At 38.5% G+C, this 6597-nt stretch overlaps 1 long non-coding RNA gene across 1 annotated transcript; it reads right to left on the bottom strand.

Moving 5' to 3' along the window:
• Positions 1–312: 312 nt before the first annotated feature.
• LOC118247969 (uncharacterized) lies at positions 313–4554 on the bottom strand. Its single transcript, XR_004778634.2, has 3 exons — positions 4439–4554; positions 707–788; positions 313–543 (listed from the first exon to the last, which is right to left on the bottom strand). It is a non-coding gene; the product is annotated as an uncharacterized LOC118247969 (long non-coding RNA).
• Positions 4555–6597: the final 2043 nt, after the last annotated feature.

The raw sequence follows: 6597 nt of genomic DNA, 5'->3' as shown, positions 1-6597 counted from the left end.
TTTGCTTATGAGTATGTCTCTTAGATACAGGCTGGTAAAAGTTTTTATACAAGTCATTAAATATAGTGTAGTAGGGATTACAATGAGTTTATTTGTTTTCATATAGAAAGAAATGAGACTACATTGTTTGTTTTGTGAAATGTTACTACTGCTCACTGAGTCTGCTGTGGCCATAGTGATAATATGGGCATAAAGGTTTCAAAGCCAATTTCAAGTGGGTTGTGTCATCTGGTATATACTGGCAAATGTCTTTAGCAAGTGAGAAACCAAGACAAATAAATCAGGTATAAATCTAAATCACTGGCTTTATTCTCATGAGAATTGCATTATTTTCTCTGAGAAACTTGGCAGAATTTCTTCTTCAGGAAGTTAACCCTCCTGCAGGGTGCAATACCAGCCACAGGGGCAACACCAGCCTGGCTCCCACCCCATTCAGGAGTGGCTGGAGCGATGCTCTCCTCTGCTCCAACCAAATGAGCCTGACTCCAACCTACATACATAAATCTGGATAACATTCAGGATGTGTCGTCGATACGGTGGGGGCTGGGGAGAGAAAGAAAAAGAAAATATATTCAAATGAGTCTACATTTTTCCTTTCTTCTTACCAGGTTGGCTATAAATGTCTGCCTTGCCTAATCTTTCAGTCAGTCAATCTCAGTCAGGGAAGTCAGGGCACTTAAGAGCTGCCGAGGTTCCGAGTAATTACCTGAACAAAAGACCGTCTGGGATTGGACTAACTATTGGCTCATCTGTATTCAGCAGCGTTTTGAGATCATGAAAGGAGAAACCTGGAAAGTACAAGGGAGGAGATACAAAAAAGAAGACAAATGAAAAGGGAAAATGCATACTGTAAGCGTACACCATAAGAAAAAAAGGTAGGGATATAGTGCTGTTGTTTGATCAAAACACAGATTTGAGAGAATATAGAAGTTGCAAAAAAAAAAAATAATAATAATTAAGAAGGCTTCTCTGCTTCAGCATTGAGTTTCTGCTAAAAATAAGAAATAAGACAACAATAGACATATGAACCACCAACACTCGCCTGCGCTGTCTGAAGCCCAGAGTTAGCTGTTTCAATTCATGATGGAAACTTAGCCTTGGTTTCTCACATGACTTTTCTGATCAACAAACCATTTAATAAGATGCAAAATTTCTTTTTCTTTCCCCCAAACCACTTGGAAAAGTCCTAGTTTCACCCTGATGTGAGGTGGAAAATACTCTAAGATAAACTCAGAAAGTTTGGTGGGACAAGAAAATTGCCACCCAGCTCTAGCTGAAGCCTAAGCTAAGGTCTGTGTTCAGCCAGTGGGGCTTAGTGCTCTACTCAGGGAAGACTCCAGTGGGCAGCAAGATTGTTTTAAACATTTTGGTAGGGTCTATAAAGACAGTGGGGCCTGAATTTTACCATATTCTCAGGTGGAAGCATTTTCACTTTATTATATGGATACAAAGAATTCGACGCAGCAATGAATTTCTGTAGGGAGATATTTTATCCAGAGATTCAAAAAATTTACCATTAGATCACCTAAAATTTGTGTAAGCCATATAAGTTTTCCCAATTGTTGAGCTTTAGCTTCATCTCTTTCCTGCATTTTTTTTGGTTTCAATCATTTTTTTTTATTGCTTGCTTTCAGACCTACACTCCCAGCAGACCAGTTCCTAAATTCCTTAGCGGTCTTAATACAACAAAAGCCACCATCATGAGTGGCAGTAATTGGAAGCCTTGTTCACAGTCTCAGCCTATGGGCTAAGTATTGATCGAAGATGGAGTCAGAGCTCATGCTCCTTCACTAGCTAGAACAAGGAAGGAAGCTGCATTTCATATTTTGAACACTGTGCAGAGGCTCATAAACAAAAAGAGTGTGGGGGTTAAAAAAAAAATAGCTATCTGACATTATCCATATATTGCATTCGCTAAAGAAGTATTTCCTGAGAATAAAAACAAAGATCTAGGGAATAAATAAATAAATGGTGAGTATTGAAGTGAAGAGGGAAAAAAAAATCCCTCCCTCAGTACAGGCATGTTGAGAGGGAAGTTTGTTTAAATAGGAACTCTGCATTCCACCCACAATAGCTATTCTCATCTGTGATGAATGCAGACATAAACAAGCCTGTATGTCTGCAGCCGCTCCCTCAGCCCTTGAAATGCCATGGCAAATTTGCAACATGCGTCTCAGAAGATAAAACCACACAGATGTGAAGAACTGCCAGCTTTTCCAAACAATCCATGTAACACCTTTGAACCTCGTACTAAATGGCATGAGCTCTGGACACTTCCACTCAGATTCTGACTGGTTTTCTGCTCTGGGGAGTAAGACCGACCTTCATATGATGCCAGCCTCCACCTTTCCTTATCTTGTAACTCTTTAATGGTGATGCCTAAACAGATTTTAACTCTACAGAAGTCCAAATGTCCAAAAGGCAGTTGAATTCCTCAGAAATGAGGCAGCTGACCAGAACCAATGTGCAGAACAGGAGATTATCAACCCATAATCTGTAGCATAAAACTTGCCTTCAGCTGGCATGACTACCAAAACAGCAGTGGTATCACTTGTGCATTGCTAGCAGTTATGCCAGACATTTTATACATATACATGTAGCATTACACAGTATACAGAGGTCAATTTTCTTTAAGATAGACAAAGACAGGTTCCTAGTTAAAAAAAAAAAAAAAAAAAAAAAAAAAAAACAATATTGCTTTAAAATTATAATAATAGCTGTAAGAAAAGGAAGAGGAATGATGGTGACCCACAGCTCCCTCTTGGTACAAGAGCAAAGCAGAAAGGGTGTTGGCAGCTAAGTGAAAACTGACAGCAGCCTTTGGACAAAAAGCAGCCAGATGAGGATGAATGACAGCACGGACAGAACCTATTATTAATAGCTGCAAAGCAGGAACGTTACTAGGAATCACTTAAGTACTCAGGAAAGCACCATGCTAAACACCTTTCCATTGCTGACTGCTTTATATTTCTGCAACTATCGTAATGAGTAACTTATTTGGAAATGCTCAAAATTCTGAATATATTTCTAAACAAAGACTGAAAACCACTTTTCAATGTTTGTCAATATCTCTACCTGTGGAGCTCAGAGATTGCATTAGATTGTATTATTTTAGCACCCAAACTAAGAGATTAACAGTCTTAGATGCCAGCAGTAACTGCAGCCCAGAACACAAGCACAATCAGTGCTTCCCATAAGGCTTTGAAACTATGGGGTGGGGTGGAGGCTGCACACTCCCCTCCTGTCATAGTGGAAGTATGCATGTCTATAAAATGATTATATACTTGCTGAAAGCTAAAAAGATATCTGCTGTCTTTGGAGTTGCTTTGATACTGTTGTGAAAACCTCCTTAATTGAGGAGGCCTCAAATGGACCAGAACTGACTATAACTCTCAGCTGGCATGCATGTGGTCTCAGCTGGCATGGAGGGTGTTTAGTTATCTCTTTATAATGTTCTGACAGCTTCTAATGCAGTCCAGGTTTATTCTTTTCACAGTAACATGCACATTACTTTTCTTGTCTTCGTTTTAATTCCTTCCAATAATTAGGGCTATGAAGTGTTTTTGCTGATATCTTGAGCTTGGGTTTGCATTTCAGAAACCTTGATTTGCTAGGATGAAGTGATACAGGACACGAAGTAGGATAAACATTCCTCTTATTATAGCTGCTGAATATCACATTTGTAGCAGGTGAATTATCACAAGAGGCAGGACAAACATAGGACAGACTACTGCAATAGCAATCATAGCAAAACAAAGAGGGATGTGTATTGTGAATCGCAGACAGAATAGCCAATGTAGACATGAAATGTGTTCAGTGCTGTGAACAAATTATAGTATTTGGGATCTGGGGGGATTCTAACACAGGCTGAGCCTGTAAAGGAAGGAGTACCTTCAAAAGCAGCAAACTGGGATGAAAAAAAAATAATAATAATAAAAAAGATAGAGACAAAAAAAAAGAGAAAAGAAGAGAAGAGAGTACCATCTCTGTCTTGATATGTCCTGTAGAAATTAAGAGATAATAGTTTCCTTAGGGCCACACACTGAAATCATTGGAAATGATTTCATAAACAACCCCCTCATACACACTCCACCCCAGGGAATTATGGATCTGTACCAGTTGTGGCGTATTCCAGGGTAAAAATATGCCAGTCAGGCAATCTGTAGCTTTAAAGTACTGTGCTAGATTCACCCCTGCCGGCACAGAGGGTTGCAAATAATTTGAATAATTGCTGCAGAGAGCAGATGGTAGAAATACTCCATTAAAAGAGTTCCAAATATAGCTTAATTCAGCAAGGGGAGAGAGAAAAGTAGAGAAAAAGTTCAAAGGAAATCTGGCATCACCATCATCATCAACTTAGTATTATTAATAAATAGCAGTAGCAATAGCAATAATAATAGTAATAATAATGACAACAACAATAATAATAGATCCAGACCGAGAACTGAATGGGAGAAAAAGGATGCCAGAATTGCTTTTTTGGGCTGCTATTCTCTGAAGGATTCCTCCAGACATGAGTAGTCTGGTTTGTATCAATGCCGTTTCCGAGAGTACAGCTACAGCTGGACACAATCAGCCTGGTGCCATGTTGTATTCTTTCTGGCTTTGACCAGAGCACTGGATCAAAGGGATCTCCTGGTTTTCCCAGCTCTGTTCTGTCTTTGCACATCAGTATTGTCCCTACTGGTTGCTTGCATGCCTCTCAGAGAGAAGAAATACTCAGCTCCTTGCAATGCAGTAACCTCCTTGTCCAATGCCTTGCCCAGGGCAAGGACCCATGAAACTCAGGGTTGAACTGAGTCGCTTATCTTTATGCTCCTCTTCTTCCAGTGGTGAAACTGCAAGATGATGTGCCCTGAAATGCTTGGGAATCCTAGACAGATCACAAAGCAGAAATGGGTCACAGAGTCAGTGCTATAAAGCAATAAATCACCAAAGCTATAATTCTCAGGTGGAACTTTGCTTTTCCAAAATCAGAGAACTGAAATTGAATGAACCTTGCTGAATGCCCTTCCTCAACGCTCCTGTGGATGCTCATCAATTATATTTGTCAGATTAACAAACTATGGTAAGAGAACTGAAGAACCCAGGTCTGAGAAGGACACCATAAATATACTTTGATATGGGTGATAGAAATATGTTGCATGATCAAAGTGATTTAGTTAAATCCTTTATAAACTACTAATGATTAATTTGAACTTCTCTAAAAAACAAATATATATTAAATAAAAAAAAAAGAAGAGATACATTACCTTAATCAATTTGTTAAATACCTCATAAGATCTTGGAATAAAAGCACTAATCAGGTCCATATGTGGCAGAAGAAGCTGACAGTGGCTAAAATAAGTGACATTTTACAAAAGTAAAAGTCAACAAGCAAGGATTTTTACAAAGAAGTGAAGAGAAATACATAAAAGGATACAAAAAGCTTGAAAGAGAGCACACAAAAACAAGTATTTTGGAGGTTGCCTCAAATTTATGGTGTTCACCATCCTAAGTATAATATAACATAAAACCCTATTTAAAATAACAGTACAATTTACATTGCAACTTGGTTTAGATATAATTATTCCTATTATTGCCTTTAAAGTATGTACATTTGGAGGAAAATAATCAATAAATCCAAACCGTTCCCAACTATATCAAAAAACATTTGAACCTTCTACTCATATCTGCAAAATGTAAGTCATACTTGCAACTTTCCACTCAGACATGCAAATTAGCATCTACACTAGGAAACCTGCCTTATTTGCATTAGTTTCTCTTTGGAAATAAGAATTTTGCACAAGTAGCCTTTTCATTTGTGCACACAACTGGTATTGCACAAGGCATCATTTTAGAAGCTTTGCACTACAAAAGCTATGCATATCCATTACTGCAGTGCATACTCACTACCATCTCTTGCCACAATAAGGCTTCAAAGGTCCACTGAACAATTACACAGGCAAAAAACAGCAGAAAAAGATATAAGCTAAAAAAAAAAAAAAAATCCAAGATTTTTCTGTGTTTCTTTAAGCCTTGCGGAAGGCTTAAAGAAAATCAAACACTTCAACTACTGCAACCTGCTTCACTGGAAATATTTCTAATCAAATCAAACAAGAACAGAATAAAATTACATGAGGAGTAATGAAGTCCATGATCAAGACTGCTAGATTTCAGTGAGTGGTCTGCCACAGCTTCTCTAGTTTCTCTTTTGTAAATGTCAACATCATCTGCAGAAGTAGCACAATTAGAAAAATATATATTTTCTGGGAGAAAAAAAAAAATGACAGTAACTGTTTAAAGCTGAAAGTACTCAAATTTTACAGTGAAAGAACAGTGCAGAATATTCTTACTGTACTGAACACATAAGCATAAGCCCCAAGACAATAGTGAAGGGAACATCTGAATATGAAATACTGCAGTAACAAGACTGGAAAACGTGGCTGGTGTTCCAGTTCGTAGTGAAGCAGCTGGAAGGATTTGGCAGCAGAGAGCCCACCAGAACCAGCTGGAAGGATACAGCACAGAAAGAAACCCTCTGGTGTGCCCAGAGACCCAGAAGACACAGATTGGCTTGCAGGTATTTTACGGTTTTCCCTTTACAGCACTGACTTC

This window comes from Cygnus atratus, chromosome 2, assembly GCF_013377495.2.
Source record: "Cygnus atratus isolate AKBS03 ecotype Queensland, Australia chromosome 2, CAtr_DNAZoo_HiC_assembly, whole genome shotgun sequence".
Lineage (NCBI taxonomy): Eukaryota > Metazoa > Chordata > Aves > Anseriformes > Anatidae > Cygnus > Cygnus atratus.
Note: the sequence above shows the minus strand (reverse complement) of the source record. Positions and strands in the feature narration are given on the sequence as shown.